The 24,332-nt window shown below is 50.7% G+C and overlaps 1 protein-coding gene across 2 annotated transcripts in view; it reads right to left on the bottom strand.

Moving 5' to 3' along the window:
* Positions 1-24,332, bottom strand: part of KSR1 (kinase suppressor of ras 1) — a 166,249-nt gene that overhangs the window by 114,894 nt on the left and 27,023 nt on the right. The gene's annotated exons all lie outside the window — the stretch shown is intronic.

The raw sequence follows: 24,332 nt of genomic DNA, 5'->3' as shown, positions 1-24,332 counted from the left end.
CAAGGTCTGGAGTCCCACGTTGCCCACAGCAGGCAGGACTGAGGCTTGAACTATATTTGCATGATGCTTCCAGTAAGACTGAAAGCACAATTGTTTACATCAAAGAACTGGGCAGAGGCATGGTTGATGGCAACACCTCAGTGACACCAACAGTGAAAGTGAAAGTCACTCAGTCGTGTCTGACTCCTTGCGACCCCATGGACTATAAAGTCCATGGGATTCTCTAGGCCAGAATACTGGAGTGGGCAGCCTTTCCCTTCTTCAGGGATCTTCCCAACCCAGGGATCGAACACAGGTCTCCCGCATTGCAGGTGGATTCTTTACCTACTGAGCCACAGGGAAGCCCAGTGACACCAATATCTGGCATAAAAACATGAACAGCTAGTACATTTATGGTGTCCTGGGCTTCTCCAGTGGCTCAGCGGTAAAGAATCCACCTGCAATGCAGGAGACCCCCTGGAGAAGGGATAGGCTACCCACTCCAGTATTCTTTGGCTTCCCTTGTGGTTCAGCTGGTAAAGAATCCACCTGCAATGCAGGAGACCTGGGTTCAGTCCCTGGGTTGGGAAGATCCCCTGGAGAAGGGAAAGGCTACCCACTCCAGGATTCTTGTCTGGAGAATTCCATGGACAGAGGAGCCTGGCGGGCAACAGTCCAGGGGATTGCAAAGAATCAGACAAGACTGAGGCAACTAAGCAGGCAGGCAGGCCCTATTGGAAGCATTTCGCAGGTATTAAATATACTCATTCATCTGAAACTCACAACAACCCAGTTGAGCTACGTACTATGATCACCCAGTTTTATTGATAAAGCAACTGAGTTTCGGAGAGATGAATAACTTGCTCAAGACCACACAGCTAGGGAGTGGCCAGGCTGGGCTTCAAGCTCCAACAGTCTGACTCCAAGCAGGACCTCTCAGCCTCTATGTTGTGTACTCAGTCTCTTTTAACAATAATAATAACCTATTGGCTCGGTGAATCTGCATGAATCACCCAACTGAGGTGGAGACTGCTGGTGCCTCCGTAGATTTAAGATCCAGTCCCTGCTGGGTTAATGCGGGCAGTGGAGGTGGGAGGGGACTGACTTACAGGAAACACGCCCATGCACCTGCAGGCACCGTGGGAAAGGCAGTCTGGCTGGGCAAGTGGGCTGCGCTGCGGAAGCCACACGGGTTAGGATCAACCTGTGAGGCTAGAAGCACCCAGAGGGAGAGGCTGGGCCTGCAGGAGGCAGAAAGACAAACCCCTCTGGCCCGCACCTGGAGCAACCAAATGGATAATCCCACTCACAAGGGTCAGCAGAGCCCGCTGGTAGTGTCAGAGCTGTCCCCAGGCTCCCGTCCCATCTCCCTGCAGGCCTGAGTTCCTTGGAAAGCTGAATTGGGTGGTGAGAGACTGATCTGTGATTCCTCCCTTTTTTCCCTTTCTAAAGCCAGGGAAATGCTTTACAAGGCAGAACCCTCCAGCACGACAACCGTCGCCAAAGGCAGATCTGGTGAGCTCTCCTGATGATGCCCCTTTTGTGGACAGGAACACTGAGGTGCCTGGGAGTGTGAGTCAAGCTGACTTTGTTCAGTGCTGCTGGGAAGGGCTCTGGCTCTGTGCCAAGATAAGCCGGCTCCTGGCACCAAATGATCATCCCCCAAGCCTCCGACAAGGGAGACGAGCACGACTCATGAGCCTTCAGAGCAATTCCAGGAGGTAACACACCCTTCCCAGGGTACACGCTGCCCAGTAAGGTAGTGGCTGCCCAGGCAAAGCTGGGGACACCAGAGGCCCTCTCCCTGGGTGCGTGCATGCTCAGTGGTTTCCTCATGTCCGACTCTTGGTAACCCGCCAGGCTCCTCTGTCCATGGGATTCTCTAGGCAAGAATACTGGAGTGGGTTCCCATGCTTTCCTCCAGGGCATCTTCTTGACCCAGGACCGAACCTGTGTCTCCTGGGTCTCCTTCATTGCAGGCGGGCTCTTTACCCACTGAGACATCTGGGAAGCCAGGAGGCCCTCTCCAAGACCTGCTGAAGGAGGACAACCCAACCGAAAGTCCTCCTTCTTCATGGAGACCCCCGGATTGAGGTGCTTCCTGCACATGTGAAACCCACAGAAAAGTGAGAAATGCCCGGTTCCTCCCTCCTCTCCACTCAGGTCCCATCCTTCGTGGTACCCACCCCAGAAAGCAGGCTCTGTGTCCCCACTGGCCACTTCCAGTCATTTCTTCCCCCAGAACCCTCAGAGCCCTCAAAGCTGTGCCCCCATCATGGCATTGCACACTCCCTATCCCATCCCCCAACCCCAACTCAAGTCACTCAACAAACACCACTGTGCCAGACGCTACACAAAGCCCCAGGCAGGTAAAGATGGACTTTGTCCTCCAGGTATTCAGAGACCAGTTAACTGATTAAAAGTTGCTCTCCGAGTTCGAGTTCTGTAAGCGCAGCTTCACAGAGTCACAGTCTGGGTAGGGTTTCTTGATCCCAGTAGGCGACTCAGATAATTGGGTAAGTCACTTAACCTCTTTAGACATCAAAGAGGTCTAGATGGGCCCTGACAGGTCTTCTTAACTCCCTTCCAGTCCTTCTATGAAGCCATCAATCTGCCAGCATCACTAAACCTCCCGCAGAGCTGAACACAATATCTTCCCAAGAGTAAGCAATCCATAAACACCTGACGCTTGAGTAGCCCGCATCAGTATCCAGATAGAAATAAAATCACACACCACCTGCTGATTCAAATCCTAAACTTCTTGTGTGTGAGTGCTGAGTCACTTGAGCCATGTCCGACTCTTTGTGACCCCATGGACTGTAGCCCACCAGGCTCCTCTGTCCACGGGATTCTCCAAGCAAAAATGCTGGAGTGGGTTGTCATGCCCTCTTCTAGGGGATCTTTCCAACCCAGGGATCGAACCCTCATCTCATGTACCCTGCATTTGCAGGTGGGTTCTTTACCACTAGCACCACCTGGGAAGCCCCCTAAACTTCTTAGTTTTGTTCTCTTTAGAATACATCAGTCAGGATCTGATAGATTATACCATGGTAATAAAACAACTCCCAAATCTCAGTGTTTAAATAACAAAGTATTTTTCATTCAGTACTTCCCAGCTGGCAGCAGTGGTAAAGAACCTGCCTGCCAATGCAGGATGCATAGAAATGTGGGTTTGATACCTGAGTTGCAGAGATCCCTTGGAGGAGGGCATGGCAACCCACTCTGGTATTCTTGCCAGGAGAATCCCATGGAGAAAGGAGCCTGCCGGGCTACAGTCCATAGGGTCACAAAGAGTCAGACACGACTGAGCGACTTAGCACACACGCACGCATTTCTGATTCATCCTGCACATCCATGTGAGTTAATCAGGAGCTCTCCCCCTGGCCTCCTGACTCCAAGACACAGGCTGATGGAGCCTCTACCAGCTGGAAACATTGTTGGTTGCCATTGTAAGTGGGAAGGAATGTGGCAAATTACACCTGAGTTCTTGAAGCTTTCAACATTAAAGTGCCATGCTACTTCCTGCTCACAGTTCTTTGGCCAACATAAGCCAATCTCCACCTAAGAGAAGGTAGGGAAGCGCAATCCTCCCACTGGTTTCATGGGGAAACCAGAAAGAGGTGATGAATAGCACCAATAACCACAAGCAGGGTTTGAGCAGAAGTTAGTGGGTGACAGGATAAACACTGTATTTTTATTCCCTTTAGATCTGAGTTTCTCAGCCTGCCACTATTGACACTGGAGATGGATAATTCTTGGTCATGGGGGTGCTGACCTGTGCGTGACAGGATATGTAGCAGCATCCCTGGCCTCTACCCATGAGATGCCACTACCAAATCCTTTCCAAAACTGTGACAACCGAAAACGTCTCCAAGGGAACCTCCTCAATGGCCCAATGGCTCCCGACACAGGGGGCCCACGTTCGATCCCTGGTCAGGGAACTAGATCCTGCAAGCTGCAACTAAGACCCAGTGTAGCCAAATAAATAAATAAATATATTTTTTAATGTCTCTGGACATTGCTAAATGTCCCCTAGAAGCCAAATGGCTCCCAGTTGAAAAACTCTGCTTTAGACTTACAAGAAGCATACTATCTCTTTAAGTGGAAAATAACATCGTCTTCCGGTAAGATATCCCACTCAGAATTAGCTTAAAAGACAGGTTTCTCATTTGCTAGGGATAATCAACGAACCCACTTTACAGGGTCATTGTGAGGATTAAATCAGCAAGTGCTGGTAATGCCCCCAGCACAGGGCCTGGCACACGGGAAAGGCAAGCCGGCGGCGATGCGGTGTGACTATCGCCACCAGCTCCTGCTAGCACTGCCGCCCATGAGAAGACACGGGAATGGCCAGGCACAGACTTCCTCCCAAGAAAACAGCAGACCACTCACTCACTCAGCCCAAGGTCATTCCTACCTCCTGGCAGGAGTCCGAGTCTAGGCTGGGAGGCTGCTGCAGAATTCCTGCCATTTGCGATCCGGCCCCCAACGCTCCGAGTCAAACAACATCTGTGTCGTGATGATGCCAGACAGAGGAGGCAGAATGCGCAGACACGCAAGTATGGACGAGCACAGAGAGACGATAAACGGGGGTCTGCAGCCTGTGACGCGGTCACCCGCCGGCTACAATGACCATCTGTGAGGCTTGCACACAGCTCCAGGCTGGCCCCACCCCTCCCAGCATCTGCGACCCAGCCCCCACCAGAGTCAAGTAGCCTTTTCACCCAGGGCTGAAGGGTGGGGGTGGGGAGGGGGATGGGAGGAGAGGCTGGAGTTGATTTTAAGCCAAAGGAAACAAAAGGCACATGGAGGAGAGATGGCAGATTTGAAGACGTTCAGCGTACACGAATACTTCATTTGGATCACAAGCTCTCTGAATGGGCAGAAGGGCCCTTCGTAGTCACTGAGGCCAACGTCCTCCACCCTGACACCTGTTTCTCGGGAACACTTCCAAGGATGAGCCCAAGGATGGTCCCCTCCAGCTGGAAGGCTCTGATGGGCACAAGGTTCTCTCCTGGGCATTGGTCAGGAGCACGAGCACCCAAATCAGACGTGGCCTGGGATTCCAGCTCTGGCATCTCCTGTGTGGCTTTCACCAGCTCCTCAGCCTTGCTCATCCTCAGGGTCCTCGCCTACAGGTATGCAGTCTGAGCCCTGCATTAAGGGCGCCAGACCAGGGGGCAGGCTGGTGGGAGGACACCAGCCCACACGACCTCACCAACCCAAGCACCCTGGCCTGGTTCACCTGAGGGACACCCGTTAGTAATCTGCATGAAGCTGATGGCTCAGTGGTAAAAGGATCTGCCTGCCAACGCAGGAGATGCGGGTTCAATCCCTGAGTTGGGAAGATCCCCCTGGAAAAGGAAATGGCAACCCACTCCAGTATTCTTTCCTGTGAAGTCCCATGGACAGAGAGGCCTGGCAGACTAGACTCCATGGAGCCACAAAAGAGCCGGACATGACTTAGCGACTAAACAACAATGAGCATGGATTTGCCATAGGGGCCAAACTGATATTCAGTTCCTCCACTTCAAAATGGGAATAAAAACCCCTAAACCTCCACTGAGGTGTGATGAAGATTAATGACGCAAACTGTTCCGCAGTGCCTGGCATATAGAAAGTGCTCAGTGACCACTGCATGAAAATTAATGTAACTCTCAATGATGACAATGATGTACTTTATAACCCTGGTCAATGCCTTACCTCCAAAACAACCAGAACAAACCTAAATGCTGCCGTGTGGGGCAGCAATGAGAATTAAATGAAATAATAGTGTAAGAGGAATGGCTCCACAAACATCAGCAGTGATTATTAGAGACATGCACAACCTTGGGTCTGAATTCTGCATCCTGGAGCTCACACAACCGTAATCTTAGCAAAATGCCTGGCACAGAGGAAAGGGTCAGAAAAACGTCAGTCACTGTTATTACATAACTTGCATACCCTTTGATTTGAATTCATAATCCTGGAGGTTCACGTAACTGTGATCTCTTGGAAAGACTGTGCCAAGGATTCAGAGTGAAGGCATGTGACCTGGGCTGGACCTGGCAGGGTCAGAACCATGATCAGTGAGCCCCCTCTCCCCTCCTCCTTGCAAAAGGACAATCCAGGCCTTGTCTTCCCATTTCTCATATCTCCATAACCTTAATTACCCTGTCTGTCAACATCCTTCCAAAATGTAGCCTCAATTTTTCCAAACTTTTCTGTTGTTACAATGTTATTTGTTACTGTTCAGTCGCTAAGCTGTGTCCAACTCTTTGTGATCTCATGGTCTGCAGCCCGGCAGGCTCCTCTGTCTTCCACTATCTCCCAGTTTGCTCAAATTCATGTCCATTAAGTCAGTGATGTTATTTAACCATGTAATCATCTGCCAGCCCCTTCGCCTTCAATCCTTCCCAGCATCAGGGTCTTTTCCATACAATGTTAATATTAGAACTTTAAAATATTCTTTTAAAAACGATTTCTAACTTAATCGAATATTAAAGTGGAGTACCCAAAATAGAACCTGAATGTCAGGTTAGGCCTGGCTGGTCCATCTGAGCTTGGATGATGAGCCGGGGTGATGTCTGAATGCCAAACTTTGATTGTCATGGCCCGAGCCCCACCTTCACTGTGCTGGCAGGCAGACAGCCTTGCCTCTGGAGCACAATGGCAACTGAAATCCATCTTGTTCACACTGTCAAACCTAGACTATTCCATATGCACTGTGCACCTGTCCCTTACTGGCTGGGTGGCTTTGGGAATGTCACTTCACCTCTCCAGCCTCAACTTTCATCATCTCCAGGGCCACTTCAAGGATGCTCATGCCCCAGCATCAGGCCCTCCAAATCCACAGGTTCCACATTCACAGATTCAACCCACCACGGACAGAAAACACCGTACCTGATCCATGGTTGGCTGAATCTATGGACTGGGACCCAAAGATACGAAGGGTCCACTGTACTCTTTATAAGCTGGATGGTCACCCACCCTGGCTCAGGACTACCCGGTAGGAAACATGCCTTTATCCAAGTGCTGCAAAGATTCTCCAGACTGACTCAGATCCACCAGCAAGAAGAGGGCAGAGGGCAGTACAGACATGACAGATGACGTCAGCCTCTCCCATCATCACCAGTCCTCCCAGACTACCCTCAAATAATAGGCAACTTAAATGAACTTGGATACCTGCCACATTCTCAAATCCCTTTTGCCTTCCTTCCAGGGAGAAAGCCTGGCCAGACCTCTTCTACATCCAATTTCTGCAATTTTTTTGAGGGGTGGCTGATGAATTGATTCTGAAGCCATACACACAGTTGTATCCCCTCCAGTTCCTATTTCCACATCTCTCCATGAGGATTTTCACTGACCCATTAGACTTGGGCAGCCCATGAAGAAACAGCACAGATGCTTGGCCAAATGCTTAGTCGAGAGGCTCAGGCGCTCCCAACCTGGCAGTCAGCTACCTACCAGAACAGGAAAGGCCAGCCTCACATGCCTCATTCTGAAAAAAAAAGAAAGCTATCACCTTGACCCAGACTAGGCTTCATACCTGCTCACAAAACAGCTGCTTAGTCACGTTTTGGGGAAGTTTCTTGGTGAGCCCAAGATCACCGGACTAGGGTTTCTAGAATTCACTATTTCCTAACTTCTTAAAAGCCAGGACAACTTTTGCCTCCCCTCCCTGCAGTCTTCAGGAGCCTCGCTCTCCCTTGAAAGCTCCTTAAATTGACAAAAAATGATGGATGACCAGGTTTCCGAGTGCTCAGGATGACCCAGGGGTGGCTTCATTGAAAGCAGCTAGAACAAAAGGTGAGGGGAGACAGAATTTGCTGGTAGTCCAGTGGTAAGGACCCTTCTTTTATTGCAGGGTCACAGGCTCCATCCCTGGTCTGGGAACTAAGCTCCAGGATGCTGCAAGACGCAGCCAAAACAGCAATGGAGACACAGACATAGAGAACAGACTTATGGACACGGGGTAGGGGGGCAGGGAGGAAGGAGAGGGTGGGATGTGTGGAGACAGTAACATGGAAACCTACACTACCCTATGTAAAATAGATAGCCAGTGGGAATTTGCTATATGACTCAGGGAACTCAAACTGGGGCTCTGTAACAACCTAGAGGGGTGGGATGGGGAGGAAGGTGGGAGGGAGGTTCAGAGCAAGGGGACATATGTATACCCATGGCTGATTCATGTTGATGTTTGGCAGAAACCAACACCATTCTATAAAGCAATTATCCTGCAATTTAAAAAGAAAAAAAATTTTCTTTAAAAAGATGTAGCTTAAACAGAAAGAAAGGGAGGCCACATGAGCCATCACCCTGTTCCCCTCCACTCTCCATCCCCCAAAGCTCTCCACCACATGGCCTGGACCAAGCTGCAGTTTACTGTGCCCTTGCTCTTCTCACTCTGAACAAACCCTAAACTCGGACCTGTGAGTTTTCTCTGCAGACACACTAATTTCTGTAAAGGCCTGATACATCCCTTAACCTCTTCATTGTGAGCAGCCCCAGGTGTGATTAAAGTCAACCCCAAAGTCTCTACCAAGCCAGTGCATCCCCACCACACAGCAGAAGCACCTGGGGAGCATTTGAAAATTCTTAAAGCCAGGCCCCAGCCCCACAGATTGGGGGTGGGCTTCTCTGAGGTGGGATCCAGGCCTCAAATCTTCAACAGCTCTGCAGGTGACTCCCACGGGTAGCCAGAGCTGGGACCCACAGCCTATGATGGGACCATGAGCTGAGACACTAGTGTATATCGGGATCGTCTGGGGCACACAGAGGCCCTGCTAGGTGGGATAGGGCAGGTCCAGAGTTTTTGTCTCCATCAAGGTCCCCAAGATTTCTTGGGCTCCAAAATCACTGCAGATGGTGACTGCAGCCATGAAATTAAAAGACGCTTGCTCCTTGGAAGAAAATCTATGAAAAACCTAGACAGTGTATTAAAAAGCAGAGACATTACTTTGCTGACAAATGTCTGTCTAGTCAAAGCTATGGTTTTTCCAGTAGTCATGTATGGATGTGAGAATTGGACCATAAAGAAAGTTGAGTGCTGAAGAATTGATGCTTTTTGAACTGTGGTGTTGGAGAAGACTCTTGAGAGTCCCTTGGACTGCAAGGAGATCCAATCAGTCCATTCTAAAGAAGATCAGTCCTGGGTGTTCATTGGAAGGAATGATGCTAAAGCTCCAATACTTTGGCCACCTGATGCAAAGAGCCAACTTATTAGAAAAGACCCTGATGCTGGGAAAGATCAAAAGCAGGAAGAGAAAGGGACAACAGAGGATGAGATGGTTGGATGGCATCACCGACTCAATGGACATGAGTTCGAGCACGCCCCAGGAGTTGGTGATGGACAGGGGAGCCTGGCATGCTGTGGTCCATGGGGTTGCAGAGTCGGACACGACTGAGCGACTCAACAACAGCAAGGTCCCCAGGTGACACTGGTAATGACTAAAATTTGAGAACCACCAGACTGTCTGGAAAACAGGACATTAGACACTGTTTTAAAATGGGGTTTGGGACTTCCCTGGTGGTCCAGTGGTTAAGAACCCGCCTGCCAGTGCAGGGGATGAAGGTTCCATCCCTGGTCAAATTTAAACGCGGGGGTGGAGGGGCGGTGGTGGACAACTGAGCTTCTTCCTTGGAAACTCCTGGGCTGCTTTCTTGTGGCTAAAAATCACTCAAACAGAAATGGTCACACCAAGCTGAGTTTAAGTAGGGCCAGCCAGTCGGGAGGCATCTATGAGAGCAAAGTAATACTTCTGCTGAAGGCAAAAACAGCACACACTCCCCTTTTTTTGCAGCAAAACCTGTACAAACCTGTCTGCCCATTCCGGAAAGAAAGTGCCACCCTGACAGTAGTGTGTGTGTGTGTGTGTGTGTGTGTGTGTGTGTGCAAGCACGCGCACGCGTGCACGTGTACATCAACTCTGCCTGACTTTCCAAAAAGATACATTCCCTTCTTGGTCAGTTCCTGAGTTTTCTCCTGGCATACCTGCTGTTATAGCCAAGCAAGGTTTCTCAAATATTGTTCACTTCTGATGTGTACCACCCGTGCTATTGTTTATTTAATATTTTTTATTAAATCTATTCACTTTTCAAAAAATTAATATCACTGCCTTCAAGAGACACCATTATCCATGCCAGACTGAGAGGATTTCCACACAAAACAAGTCTTACTGGGACTTCCCTGGCAGTCCAACGGTTAAGACTGCACTTCTAACTCAAGGGGGTGACAGTTCAATCCCTGGTTGGGGAACTAAGATCCCACAAGCCAAAAAAAGGCAAAAAAACAGTCTAACTGAAATAAGACAATGCTATTAAATCTAACAGACCTTGTTGCCTATGAAAGCCTGGGATTCAAAGGCCCACTGAAGTCTGGGAGAGGGGCTCTATGGTGCCAAGTGCTTGTTATGGGATTTAATGTAGCTAATGCCACATCTGAGCATCCCCTAAAATCGCCGGGGGCGCCCACCCTGCCCTTTGTCCTCAGCCAAGTTTTCTAGAAAGGACAGCCATACTGAGATGTGAGACACTGGGATTGCCGGCCCTGTGATGACAGAGACAGATCCCATCCACTGGCCAGAACTCCCCTCCGCCCAGCCTGACGCTGGCTACTCAGCCTTGTCCTGCTTCGGTGTTCTGCAGGGGGCTGCTGCTCCTTCAGGGCTCCCCTGGTGGCTCAGTAGTGAAGAATCCGCCTGCAGTGCGGGAGACGTGGATTCGATGCCCGGGTCGGGAAGATTCCCTGGAGGGAGACATGGCAACCCACTCCAGCATGCTTGCCTGGGAAATCCCGTGGACAGAGGAGCCTGACAGGCTATGGTCTATGGGGTCACGGATGAGCCGGATGCGACTGCACAACTATACACCAACAAGCTGCTTCTTCATCTCTATAAATACTATGGGATGGAATGGAACTATCCGCAACGCACACAGCGAGCCCCAGGCAGATGTCTGCTGTCCTCATACAAAACAAAGATGGGACTAGAAGAGCTGAAGACCAAATACCTTCTCATCTCCTTCTCCCAATGGGAGGGAAGAAAGGACCACTCCCCATCACCCCGCACAGAAAACTCTGGATCAGCCAGTGTCCGATGCTTCCTGTTTACAGAAAAATGAAGATACTGGGCTTTTAAAACTTTCTGAACAGAAGCTGAACTTCAGGGCAGGCCTGGGTGGCCACGTCCTGCACTCTCACCTTTCGAAGACGTCCTGGCATGGCTGTGGCTACCAGGACACTCACCGGCCCCCACTGACGGCCACGCTCCCAACCCCCACCCTGCGAGCCCCTCAGCACCCCTCCAAGACGCTTATCATCTTCATGCAACAGGAAGGACTATCCGAAGCCAAAAGCACTCAAGTTTGACTGGGGGCTGGGAATGCTGAGGGCCACTGACTCATCTGAAATGGCATGATGGGCTTAATCATTAATCTCAGGTCCCCCAGGCCTTGCTTGCTGGTTACCATGACACCCATGAGGTCCCAACCCAAATTCTTGCTCCAGGGCCCTCTCAGCCAGAGGCCCAGCTGGGCAGCACCCATGTCATGCCAGGACCCTCCCCTCTGCCCAGGGGGACAAGGAAGGAGGGCCAGGAAACCAGGCTGTGACAGATTTACAAGACTTAAATCCAACAGGATCAGACACAGGGTTCAACAAGACAGAGACAGAAGGTAGCAAATGATCTGGGTTTTTCTAGTCAACTTGTGAATTTCAAGGTTTCTAATTTTAGGAGAAGTTGGAGTTTCATTAACTGGAAGTATCTCTTATGTGTATCCACCATCCCCACATCTTATTAAACAGAATGGGAGACAAAAGCATCGTAACTGTCTCTTTCCAGGCATATCTGGGCGGTTATAGAAGATGAGGCATCCCCTTGGGCAAACATCAAACATCGCCCTTGGGCCTCAGTCTCTTGCTCAGAGTAACACCTGCTCACGATGCATTTCCTAAAGAAGAGACAGGCCCATTCTGAGAGCAAAATGCCAAGTCAGACCACTGGCCTCTGAGATCGCACCCAACAAGCCAGAGTCTGGGGCTCCTCTTGGGGCAGTGGGCAGAGTCCAGAAGGTTCCAGAAGCCCACATAAGACCCATCCATAAATCAGGCTTACAGGCAATGGAATCCCATCCCCAAAAAGGACCCATTCTCCAAACTCTTCCCTCTGAGGTACCGGGGGCAACACAGAGAAACAAAATTTTACCAACCATAACAGGCAAACATGAGGCCATCTTTTAAAAAAGGCGATCATAGGCTTTGAAGAGAGTATCTGGGCCTGATCAATGTTAGACTGCTCCAAGAAAACCAAACCGACTGTAGCCTCGCCATCAACTCAGGTTCCACCGAGATCGCAAGAGCGGCGAAGCAGTGAGCCCTCATGAAAACTGGCCCTGTTATTCTGAAGTCAGTGCAATTAAAATACCCACTCGGCAGCCATGTGTTACCTGGAGGAGGCAGTCTTTCTGGACAACATCATACTTAGGATTTCAGAGCTGGCGGGGCATTGGAAAGCATCGCCCAGCCTCCCTCTCCTTCACTGCCCATCTCCACCCTTGAGGGCAGAGAAGCGGGCTCTGTGTGCCAGGGAGAACAAGGAACCAGGCCTACGTCAGCATCGGGAGAGACATGGGGCCCCAAGTCCTGGAACTCCTGTCCAGGCTGACCACTGCACCTCACCCACTCTGTGTGAGAAGGGCCCTGGACTCCCGAGTTAGACACACACAGCCTTCTTTTCTGCCAAGTGGATGTGGCCAGGGAAGTGAGAGACCCGGGCGGGGCCGGGGCTGGGAGGGGGCGTAAAAGAGGAGCGGCTCCTGATGACACCCCATCCCCTCCACCTCCAAGCTGCACATTCTTTTCAAAAGCCCAGAAGTTTCCGCTCTCCTGAGACCAAGTTCCCAGCAGACGCCTTCTCCAAAACCTGCTCAGCTTTTCCAACTTCTTTCCCTCCCCACCGCCACCCCGACAGATAAAGGAAACAAACAAGCCTCCCCCACTTGGAGGCAACTCACACCTGTCCCGCACGATCCCTGCCAGCAGCCGGCTAACCCACGGCACCCACCTTGGTCCACTCTGCCCTCGGCTCCTTCCCTCGGTCCCTCCTGCCGCCGCCGCGTCTGGGCAGGATCACCTGGGGCACCTGCTCATGGGCTGGGCCCAGGGACACTGCCAGGGCCGCCTCCCGGGAGCAGGGAGCCACCCAGCAGGCCACTCTGAGTCAGCGGCCAGGGTCCACTGTCAGCTTCCTGGATGACCTGGAAAGGATGCCTCCCGCTGGTGCTCCCAGGGGAGCCTCCATGACGGGGCCATCGACTCGACGGGGCCATCGACTAGGAAACAGCACCATGGGGATCTGACATCCAGTTGGCTTTCACGAAAGCACAAGCGCCAGAAACCTCCTTCCCGCTCTTGATGGCTTTTGAATGTAAATTCAAAGGCCTGTCCGTTCACGTCTCCAGAGGATTCCAACCTACAAACAGGTCCCTGAACAGGTCTCTGAGAAAATATTAACCCTATAGAGTCGAGACAAGCTGGATGCACGGCGAGTCAGAAGCCCCACATCCCAAATCTGGTTAAGGCTGCTGACCAGGCACGTGACCCCAGGCTGGTAAAATCTAATCCCTGTAACTTGACTTTTGTTATTGTTATTATTACTATTTCTTTCTGCAGCGCCGCAGTCCAGGGCGCAATCTCAGGAGCTGTGACACTCGGGCTTAGTTGCGACATGTGGGATCTTCATTCCCCGACCAGGGATCAAACCAGGGATGGAAGCAAGCCGCCTGCCCTAGGAGCAGCATGGAATCTTAGCCCCTGGACCACCAGGAAAGTCCCTTCACTCACTTTTTTAATACTTGAGATAGAGGCATTCTCTTAACCTCACTCAGAGGCGGTCCAAATTACTGCCACCTGCTGTGGCCTTCCCTTCCATCCTTCCCAACATCACCTGCTTGGATGTCCAGGCCGATGCACTTCCTTCATTCCTCATCCTCACAAGCCTGCCTCCCCAGGAATGATCCTCTATGTGTGTGTGTGCGTGTCAGTCACTCAGTTGTGTCTAACTCTTTGCAACCCCATGGACTACAGCCCACCAGGCTCCCCTGCGCATGGAATTTTCCAGGCAAGAATACTGGAGTGCCATTTCCTACTCCAGGGGATCTTCCTGACCCAGGGATCAAAACCGGGTCTCCTGCATTGCAGGCAGATTCTTTACCATCTCAGCCACCAGGGATGCCCATGATACTCTACACTTTCCACTGTATCACTCTCAATGTTCCCGTCTTTGTTTCAGGGCCTTAAAAATAAAACCCTTGCTTGTTCCTGGTATTTCTTTGTGCTCCCATCCCCTCTCGCCCCATGGTCAGACAGAGGAGGGGGAGAAGGAGCGTGGTTTCTAGTCCACAGAGACCCGAGAACACTTCTGGACCTCTGCTCCAGACCCTGGCAGACCTCAAAGGCCCACAGGGATGGCAGCCACCTCGGATGGTGGGGACAAAGCCAAACCTCCCCAGGAGCCCCAGGTCTCCCTCCAGCCAGGAAGAGGCGGGCTCAGCTTATGTCCATGGTCCCCAGTATGGGACCCTTGTGTGTCCCAAATTAAAGGGTGTAAACCCAACAGTCAACCATCTTGGTTGAAGCAGGGGCTGCTTTGCGTTTTAACTGTCCCAGCAGCAGACACAAGCCTTCAACCCTGCTACCGAATGCCACCCTACAACCTAGAATGCTCTGATGATCCCATTATTTCCTATTCTGTGCTCCTCCCTCTCCACTGTACCCCATAATTAGAGAGTTGAGGGCTGGGGTTTTTTATGATGCTGCTTTTTAAGTGTGTGACAACACAGAAGGAAGGGTTATTTAAATCTGAGTTACAGGGGGAAAAAATATCAGCATCGTGAACAGGGCAAATTAAGAACACATTTCTCTGGGGTTTAGGTAATTCAAGGTCACCAGCAAATAAACAAGACAAAACTGAATCATCGGGTCTACATGGGCCACGGGCTCCACCATCCCAGGGTCTGACAAGCCAGAAGCACTGTATGGGGCTGATCCTTGAGGTCTGTGACTTAGAAAAATCTACCACCTTAAGGAATTCAAGGACGTGACTTCCCATCTGACTGTCCAAGGGCTTTTTCTTGATCCCCAAATGCAGCCTCTTTTCTGAAAAGCACACACAATGGTCAAGGACAAGGACTCTAAGATTTGAAAGATACGACTCCAGCCCCAGCCTCACCACTGAACTGACTGTGTGACCCTGGGCACGTCACCTAACCTCCCAGAGTGTCAATCTGTTTACTTATAAAATGGGGATAATAGTCCCTATTACTTCATAGGGTTTCACGAGGATTAAAGGCAATCAAAGTCGTCACGAGCATCACACACAATAGATGCTCAACGTGACCCATAATCAGAGTAATGGAGGAACACAGGTTGCTTTGGGAAAGGTTAATGAGGCCAACGCTTTCTATGAAGTGGCATCTATAAAGCAAGATGATGCCATCCCCACCCCCCAACATGAAATATATTTTCCAGCTAAGAAAAAAAGCAGGGTTGGGAATGCCAAGTACTAAGTGTATAATACCATTTAATAAGTGTATAAGTGTATAATACCATTTAAACACCCGCCACATGCCAGGAATTTAACCATATTTCCACAGATCCTCATCATCAGGCAAGGCAAGGACTGTCAGTTCTACTTTTCAGGCAGGGTACTCAGGCTCAAAACATGTCCCTCCTCCTCTCGATTCCAGGCCAGCCTCGTTGCCCTTGTGACCGCTCAGGATCTGCTTGGCTCCAAGCACCCTCAACTTCCGGGGCATTTTATCCAGTTCATGTGACTCCCTGAAAATGGAATGTAGGGCATATCACTCACAGAATGTTCTAGAGCTATGAGAGATGAGAGGAGTGTTAGAAATTCAGTCCAAGGGAGGGGAAGGGGCCTGTCCAAGGTCACATGACAGGTGAGAGGCAGAGCCAGTATTCAGCTTCAGGTCCAGTGACTCTGGAGAAGGATCTGACCACTGGATGCCAGATGGTTGCCGGGGGACTGCGCCGGCACCAGGAACAAGCAGGCAGAGCTCCAAACAGATCTCCAAGTGATGCGGAAGGTGAGCTAAGCTGGCCCCTCCCTCCCCAGGCTCACAGAAAAGCAGAGCTTGCCCGCCGTGTGTCTGGCCGGCTGTCTTCAGCTCGGCTCACCTCTGAACCACAGTCTCGAGACTATTGGTGTTTATAATTACCTTCCTAGACGCTTCATGAATTTCTGTTCTGAGGCCACCCACTCCTGGCTATCGCACACCAGGAGCCTCTCCTCGCCTCCCAACAGCCGTGCATCTGCTCGTCTGCACCATCTGTCTCTGGCAAAGGAGATTCATCAGGTGGCTGACCCCTGTGAATAATTAAAGGGCGATTCCCTAGCCTAGGTGAGGCCCATTGAGAGAAGGGTGGCTTATTAAATTAGGCATGGCAGGGAGGAACCGCCAACAGCCTTACAACTGCTTCCTCAACAGATGGCGGGCAGACTGTATCAGGAACGCAGCCCACAGAGCCAGCCTGCCAAGGGGAAAAACAAGGCAGGAGCCAGGCCCCCCCCTCCCCCGCCCCGTTCAGCAGGCCAGCTTTCATAACATCAGAGCCCACACCTGCAGCCAGGCTCCCCGCACAAAGACCAATGTGATGCTGGGCAAACCCACCACCCAGCATGGAGCTGTTTTCTTACCTCCAAGTTGACCTCTGTCTTTCTAATTTGGAGAAAAACACCAACTAGAAAACAAACTTACCCAAAGCCCTAGCCTTTGGGGGGACCAGGAAGAACAGCATAAAATAAGAAACACCAGCCTCCCCTTCATCGCCTAAACATCAAGTTCACCATTTGGTGGGTACCCTTCCTAGCTCGTTCTTGTACCAGGGGATGATGGGGTCCTCCTGCATCTGTGTATATCTACAGCTAAAGGTATAAATACATATGCACATGCTTCCAAAAAATAGGCATACACCAGATACATCATTCTGCATCTGATTTTTTTTAACAGTATATCATGAAACTCTTTCCAAGACAGTCCACTTTATAGTATATAGGATTTCATAACTGATTCACCCTTTCCCTCACTACTAGACTTGGGCATCTCTAAACTTTTACTTGTAGTCACAATGCTACACTACGCAGCCTGTGCCTATATGTGCACCTGTCAGATTCCCAGGACTTGGAATATTGGATCTAAGGAATTTTCAGTTTTAATAAGTACTGTCAAAGTACCATCCAAAAAGGTAGTACCAATCTGCACAACTCGATTATGTCCAAGAATTGCAAGCTGCTCCCTGGATCACAGGAAAAAAGCTCAGGGACCCAGAAGAAAGACCCCTGGGCCACCTTCCACCATCTCATCCCATCCTTTCAACCAGTGCCACTCCATTTCATCGTCTTAATATATTGGCTTTCCATGGAAAATTTTACCAGGGAAAGAAAGGAGGACTGCTCTGCCTAAAATGTTTGAAAACCACCTAAAAGATATTCATAACTGCTAACACTGATGCAGTATTTACTGTGTGCTGAATGCTTTACAAAGAAAGTCTCCTTTCATGCTTCAACAGCCCCATTTTACAGATGTGGAAACTGAGGCACAGAAAAGTGACTTTTACAAGTATGCTGACAAGAAAGGGAGCCTAGATAGACTTAGGCAACCACACTTTTATTACCCTCCAGAGAGAGGACAGAACACACAGACCCACAAATACAAATGTGCTTCCAGAGCTAGGCCTATTGGCTTCTTTGAACCAACTTTATTTGAGAAGCTTCTAGGTCATCAGCTTTCTGCCCAGACTGGTAAACCCAGGGAACACTGTCACTTTGAGAAGATGCCTGCCCCTCCTCTTCTCCCTGAGGGCACTGCCACCTCCCATTCCCTTGCCCCTCAAACCCAAAGACCATCATCATCTGTGTTACTGACTCTTCAGGGCCTCCTCCTGTTTCAGGGCTGCCTTTCCTATTTCACGGCTGCACACCCTGAAGAAGGAAGAAGTAAAGAGACCGGGGCAGAATATCGCTCACCAAGAGGCAGCAAGAAGGAGCCAAGGCCCCGCTACCTCCAATTCAGTGTCCATGGGATTCTTCAGGCAAGAATACTAGAGTGGGTTGTCAATTCCTTCCCCAGGGGGTCTTCCTGACCCAGGGATCGAACCTTGGGTATCTCTCACCTCTCCTGCAGTAGCAGGCGGATTCTTTATCACTGGTGCCACCTTGGAAGCCCCTGACCTTAGCATCTACCACCCCTTAATTTTTCTCATGGAGCCCATCCACGTTCAGAAGGCAAGGAGCCAGAACATTTGCATGTGAATGGCAACACAAGCCTGCATTCCAGGAATTTCAGTCCAAAGGGCTAGGTGTGGGGATGCAGAAAGGAAAAAGAGCAAAATGGGGAGAAAGAAAAGAAAAAGAAGAAATGAGGAAGGGGCAGATGGAGCAGGAAAGGGAATTTGAAAAGGATCATCTCAAAAGCACCAGCGGCCTAGTCTTGAACCCCCAAACCAGCTCCCTGCTTCATTCCATCTGCAGGAAGATGCAGAAAAGCAGAAGTGCAGACCCTGGTCCCTCACAGGGACATTGCATAATCAAAAGAAAAGGAACTTTTCTGCTTGGAGAGAAGCTTGCAGCTGAGTTCCCATCACCGGGGTATCCCGTACTTTCCCAGAGGCCCCAGCCCTGAGGGCTTCAAGGAAAGCATAGCATCAGACAGGCATCACTGGCTTCTGGAAGGTGCAAGGAGAGGAGCACAGGACATCAGGTGTGAGGAGGCCAGCGCCATCCATGCAGCGCTTCCCTGGTCTGACTCCATGCTGTTCTGGTGCAAGTGAAGCAGCTGAAGCAACTGAACCTCTTACAGTGTGTTTTGATTACTGTCAGTTCCTGGAAGCCAGAAGAATTATTGCAGCATTGTTGGTAATGGCAAAAGATTGGAAACACCCTGAATATCCATCAAAAGGAATCATTAAACAAATAAAATAATGGCACCTCCACATATAGGGGATGTCATGAAGCTATTAAAAAGAACAAGGTAGCTTGATATGTCCTGATATAAGCCAATCCCCCAGATAAAATGAGTAAAAAAAGAAAGGGACTTTCCTGGCAGTCCAGTGACTAAGATGTCAATGCAGCAGGCACAGGTTCGATCCCTGGTCGGGGAACTAAGATCCCATGTGCAATGTAGCACAGCCAAAAGATTTAAAAAAGAAAAAGAAAGTACAGAAGAACATAAAGAGCATGTTCGTTTGAGTAAATGGCACGAGGAACACAGTAAATGGAATGTGCGAGCTCAGTCGCTTTAGTGATGTCTGACTCTTTGCAACCCTATGACTATAGCCTGCCAGACTCCTCTGTCCATGGCATTTCCCAGGCAAGAACACTGGAGACTCCCATCTAAGGTACTGGGAATTCTGCTTCTCAGCCTGAGTGATGGGTACACAGGTATTCATTCTTTAGACTGTACATACATTGCATACATGCTTTTGGATGTATGCTATTTCACAACTGGGCTTCCCTAGTAGCTCAGTTGGTAAAGCATCCGCCTGCAACACAATGTATAGTCCATGGGGTCGCAAAGAGTTGGACACGACTGAGCGACTTGCACTTTCACTTATTTCACAACTAAAAATTTTAATGGTGGGAACATGTGTATACATTTATGGGTGCATATGCATAGAAAATCTCTAAAAACTCCCAAGAGTGAATGCCTCTGAGAAGGGAAAATGGGGGTGGGGGAGCCAGTGGGGTAACAGGAGGGAGAGCTAGTCTGACTCTATATCCTTTTATAACTTTTCAATATATTTTACCATATGCAGGAATTGCTCATCTTTAAAAAAAAAAAAAAAAAACCACACCAGTCACTGGCAATTCTCCAGGATGTTTCAGCATCACAAATCGGGAAAGTACCCACAGGGCCAGTTTCCCCATTTTACAGCTGAAGAAGCCGCAGCTCAGAAGCTCGGAGCTCCGATCCATGGCCACACAGCGTGTAAGCGACAGACTCAGGAAGCCAAGCCACGACTCCAGGTGCAGGCAGTGTCCTCCGCCCTCACTCTCTCACCCAGGGGCTCCCGGGCAGCTCCTACCCAAGGATCACCCGCCTGGCCTGGCCACAGCCTCCAGCACCCCCTTCCCCCAACCTCAGTCACAGACAGGGCAAGGAGAGTCAGGGGAGGGGCCCGGGATGGGAGTGAGGGGCAGAGTCAAGGCTGGAGACACCAGCTCTGGAGCCTTCCCGGCCCCTTGTCCCCTGGACCGCTGCCTCTGGCTTGTGGGCACACAGACGGGCAGGCTTCAGGGTTCCCATCTCCCATCCTGACATGCCAGGCACTGTAATTGCATGGCCTCTCCCATGTCCTCAGCAGGCATCCTCCTGGAAAACTGACCCTACCTCCCTACCCCAGCAAACCCGCTGGAGGAGTTCCACATTCTGGCCACTTTGCAGTCATAACCACAGCTGGAGAGGAGGGGAGGCACTTACCCTGAGGTCTTCCTGCCAGCAACCAGGCACCAGACCAACCAGCTCAACAGCCTTAGATCCAGACCCAAGCCAGCAGTGGACACCAGGAGCCAAACCAGATGCTGGTTGTAAAATACAACCCTTGTCGGTGTGTTTACATGGAAGAACATCTTAAGGGCAGCACAGAAGAATCATAAAACCTCAGAGCTGGGAGTGGGGGAAGGGGGTTAGGAAAACTGGATCCTAAAATCCACCATGCCCACTTCATTCATGGAAGGCCAGAAGCAACTCCAACCAACTTTTAATATTTCCTTATTTAACAAATGCTAACAAACCTGAGTTCACATATTCTGTTCAGCAAACAGTACCTCACCACGAGCCAGGCACTGGGAGCATGGATGGCAATTAGAACAGCTAACATCTGGAAAACGTTTACTCTATAACTTAACTCAGCGGTTCTATTATTATATCGCCTCCATCTCAGATCATCAGGCATTAGATCCCAGAGACCGGGGACCCCTGGCTTAATACATACTTGGCCTCCTAAGCTCTTTGCACACAGGACCTCATCTAGTTCTCAGAGCAGTTCTGTGGGATAATCTGTTGTTATCCCATTTCACGGAGGAGGAAGTCAAGGCTTTGGCAGGGGAAGTAACTTGTCCAAGGTCACAGAGCCAGCGAATGGCAAACTGAGGTCTCCCAGGCTCCAAAGCCCATTCCCCACTCATTGAGTGAGACACGGCCCAGTACACAAGGGGTCTAGAGCAGAGGCGGGTGGAGATGGGGCTGGGGGGCAGGGAGTGAATCTGGGCTTCCTCTAAATCTGCTCTGCCTATAAAGGGCCAATCAGGCCTGTTACTTCCCATTCCCTCCTCAACTCTGGGGTTGGGGAGATTCTCCCCAGGAGTTCCAAACAAATCAAGAGACCAGAATCCATCCATGAACTTTGTCTCTCTGCTTCAGCTCCAGTCCAAGGGCCCTGATGACCTACATACTGACGCCAAGCCAGGGTGAGAACCTGAGCCAGGAGGATTCATGTGAGAAGGGGCTCCACACCTTCACCCCCATTGATGGAGACCCAGCTCTTCAGGGGCCCACCGAAGCGGGACTCTCTCCGCACTTCCCTTGCTCTGAAGGCCAGGACAGTCCTTCCAGCAGGCAGGGGGTGGTGCTTCAGGGCTAGGGAACTGGGCTGGCCACGGAAAGTGGGTTCTAATCTAGGCTCTGCCACTAGCTCTCTTTGGGAAATTTCCCTAATCTCTCTCTCTGGATGTCTCCTCACCTGTAAAAATGGGGTAAACCCCTAAATCCCATGGGGAAGGGAGTGTTGGATTTTTTTTAAATATTTATTTATTTATTTGGCTGCTCTGGGTCTTAGTTGCAGCATACGAACTCTAAATTGTGGCATGTGGGATCTAGCTCCCCGATCACGGTTCTAATCCAGGCCCCCTGTGCTAGGAGCATGGAGTCTTAGCCACTGGACCAGCAGGGAAGTCCCAGGGAAGGGAGTATTGTTAAAGAGACTCAGTCATGTAAACTTCTTAAAAGATCTTAAAAACACAAGACATAGTTTACACATGTGAGGTATCACTCCCAGTGCATGTATGTGTGCGTGCTCAGTTGCTCAGGCATGTCCGACTCCTTGCAACCTGATGGACTGTAGCCCACCAGGCTCCTCTGTCCATGGGACTTCCCAGGCAAGAATACTGGAGTGAGTTGCCATTTCCTACTCCAAAGGACCTTCCTGACCAAGGGATCGAACACACGTCCCTTCTGTTCCCTGCATTAGCAAGAAGGTTCTTTACCACTGCACCACCTGGAAAAGCCCCACCACTCCCAGTATAGCAGGAGAAACAGCTATGGTGTCTGGCATGTATTAGGTGCTTAGTAAATGTTTACTAAATAAATGAGAATTATCAGTATTGTCATTATCACTCCCTGGAATCTGTGAACAGGATAGAACCCTCAGGGGAGGGAGGCAGGGTGGCTCCCCACAAAGGCCTCCAACACTGGGACTGACCAGGACCATCAGAACAGAACACCCAAATCTCCCGGCATTGTCTGCTTTCCGGCAAGTTCTTCTCATACCCACAAACTTCCCTCCGTGAAGCAAAGTCCGCCTCGTCGGTATCTGGCACTGAGGATGCAGGCAAGACCCAATACCTGCCCCCTCCCCCAACCCAGGAGCTCCCAATCTAGGAATTTCATCCTTTCCAGCATCTATTTTTGTAGATGTACTACTGCCATAGACATTCTCTAAGAGCGCAGAGTAAGTCTTCACTTATTTATTTATTTAGGGCTCGCAGGCTTTCTCCAGTTGCAGGAGGTGGGCTTTGTGTGATGTGTGGGCTTCTCCTTGCAATGGCTTCTCTTGACACAGAGCACACAGACTTCGCGAGTCGCAGCTCATGGGCTCTAGAGCACGCAGGCTCAGCAGTTGTGGCGCACAGGCTTAGCTGCCTTGCGGCAAGTGAAATCTTCCCGGCCCAGGGATCAAACCCGTGTCCCCTGCAGTGCATGGAGGATTCTTAACCACTGGACCACCAGGGAAGCCTGATATAATTTGTACCTGAAAATGCCTATGTTGGGAACCCATGATCAATATTTCTTTCCTGCTAGGCATGCCAGAGCAAGCCTAGGGACCAGAGGTCGAGCCAGGAAATGGGCCACACCACACAGCAAGGTAAGAACAGGAGAGAATTCTCTGGAGTTTCTAGGGCGGGGGAGGGGGGGGCAAGAAGGAACAAAGATAGGGGAAGTCTCGAAAATGAGCTGCTCAGGGCCTAGCACATTCCCTGCTGGGGAAAGATAGGGCGGGAAAGAGGAAACAGATGAGTGAGTGAGTGAGGCCATCAGTGAGACAAGGGGGATTCCAGACATTCCACAGAGAAGAGGCTAGAAGGCCTGAAACAGCAAGGCACTCAGGGAGATCTCAGTGCGCCCCGAGATTCCGGGGGTGGGGACAGGGAGCAGACAGGAGGCTCGAGAGGCGGGCAGTGTCACGCTGAGGAGGTGGAACTTGGTCCTGCAGGCATGAGGAGTGGCCCGCAACCCAATACGGAGGAAGCAACCGTCCTCCATTTGTCCATCTGCTTATCAACAGGCGGCCACTTGATTGGGTAATGATCTGAGGTCTTTGTAGCAGTAAAACTGAGTGCTCAGACGCCCCAGGCAAAGGGTTGCCACAGATGCTGGCCTCAGCAGAAGCAGAGATCATCCCAGGCACAGGTGGATGTGCCTTCAGGTCCAAATTCTTGGAGGTGGGGATTGTGCTGGGCAGCCTGTCCCCAGCAGGCGCTTGGTCCAGCCTCTGGGAGCAGCCACTGTCAACAGGCTGAGAAGGTGGAGGTGGGGGGAGGCGCACGGGGAGAGGTAAGAAGATTCACTGGCCCCCACCCAGGTCTGCAGCCTTCAATTTTCATCAGGGACCTCAAGAATCTAAGCCACTTGCTCTGAACGTGGTTAAAGGGCAACGAAACGCCAGACGACAATCCTGACAGTAATGCCAACCAGGAGTGCCAGAGTCCCGCTTCCTTCTCCACAACCTACTCACTGTAAAATCGGGGCTCTGAGGTAGGGTTTCAGACAAGCAGACTGGAATGGATGTCTGCGTGCGGTGAAGCAGGCCTGGGCAGTTGGGCTCTGTATGACTCAGATTCAAAAAAGAGACTGAGAGACTGCAACCAGGCCCATGCGGAACTCTCGAACTCTGGAGCTGAACCATCGGAGCTGTCCCGAGTGGGGGCAAGGGGCCAGCCCTCTGTACCCCATCGTGGATGGGGGGTTACTTTGAGAGAGGAAGGTCCCTGGGCCTGAAGGCAATTCCTGCAGTGGGACTGGACTCTAAGCAGCCATCACCCATGGCCGCTGGGACGTGGGAGTGAGCGCTGCCATAAGTCTGG

The sequence above is a fragment of the Odocoileus virginianus genome, chromosome 17, assembly GCF_023699985.2.
Source record: "Odocoileus virginianus isolate 20LAN1187 ecotype Illinois chromosome 17, Ovbor_1.2, whole genome shotgun sequence".
Lineage (NCBI taxonomy): Eukaryota > Metazoa > Chordata > Mammalia > Artiodactyla > Cervidae > Odocoileus > Odocoileus virginianus.
Note: the sequence above shows the minus strand (reverse complement) of the source record. Positions and strands in the feature narration are given on the sequence as shown.